This window comes from Leishmania donovani, chromosome 35, assembly GCF_000227135.1.
Source record: "Leishmania donovani BPK282A1 complete genome, chromosome 35".
NCBI lineage: Eukaryota > Euglenozoa > Kinetoplastea > Trypanosomatida > Trypanosomatidae > Leishmania > Leishmania donovani.
In genome coordinates, this window is record NC_018262.1 from 1,611,295 (window position 1) to 1,612,726 (window position 1,432).

A 1,432-nucleotide genomic window follows, 5' to 3' on the forward strand; every position below is an offset into this window, starting at 1 on the left:
TACGACACGTCGTTCCGACTTTACGCGAAGATCCTTGCTGGGCGGCTGAAGTTCCCGAACTGGTTCGACGGCCGTGCGCGCGACCTCGTGAAGGGGCTGCTGCAGACAGACCATACGAAGCGCCTGGGGACGCTGAAAGGCGGGCCGGCGGACGTGAAGAGCCACCCGTACTTCCACGGTGCGAACTGGGACAAGCTGTACGCACGCTACTACCCCGCGCCGATCCCTGTGCGGGTGAAGAGCCCTGGCGACACGAGCAACTTCGAGAAGTACCCGGACAGCCCGGTCGACCGCACGCCTGCGCTGACGTCGGCGCAGCAGGCCGAATTCAATGGCTTTTAGCTCCCTATGCTGGGATAGTAGCGAGACGGGTACACGGAGCAGGGGCGCCGTTTGCTTGTTGCTCCTACAGTAGCTGCGTGCAAATCCAAACATCTTCGCTGCCTGCCCAACTTGTTCGCGTCTTTCGACTTTTTGCTGCGAGAGTGTGTTTAGGGCCTTGCTCCTCTTCCATTCATACACATCCTACGCCAACCCCTCTTGGGTGTGCACAAGCACTGCTGTTGATGTTGTCACGATGTAAAGTAAAGCAAGTAACAACAAAACAAAACAAAAAGCACACATGCGATCGCGCGTTGATGGCGGCTCTTTCTCTCCTCTCTCTCTTCTTGTGCTCTGTGTGCTGGTTGGCCCCCCTTGTTGCGTTCTTTCTGTGCTCTTCGCCCCCTCCCTCCCTCACATTTTCTTTTTCGATGCGCGTTGTCGATGTCTCTGTTGTTGATCGACTCGTGCCTCCATTATGTTTTCTGTTCTCTTTTTCGCTCATTGTGCACTTCAAGGCATCACTGCCTGGCGGGCTGCGAGCGAAGTCTCTGGATGACGCGAAACTCTAGCGGCAAGCAAGCCGCGACTCTTCCATTTTACCAAGTTCCCTTACTCCCTGCCGAAAGATGGTGCGACATAGACAGACATCGGATTAGGGGCATCGGTGACGCGTTGCGATAAGAATAGAGCCCTAGATACAGCGGCAAGAGGCTTTGGCCGCCTCGCGTGCAGCTGTCGCGCCGAATGTGAAGCAGCGGCGCTGGTGTGCGGCCTGCTGCGTGGACGACTGGGCTGACCAACGCACAGAGGGGGGCCCGCGCCGCTGTTGCTACGGGCGCGCTCTCCCTCCGCTTGGCACCCGGCACGGGCCCCGCAGCGGTGGGGGAGGGCATGCGGCGGACGTATCTGGGCACAAGTGCTGGCGCTGCCGGCCCGTCGCGTGCGCCTCTCATTTCAGTCTGCCTGTGGCCATTGCGGATGGGCGCACCACGGCGAGGTTGGCAGGCTTGCCGGATCGGCAGTGGCAGAGGAGCCGGCGCCGACTGCGTGGATCACGCGCCTGGTCGCCGGCCTCAGACGCCAGGCCGACATCGCCCGAAACCGCGAT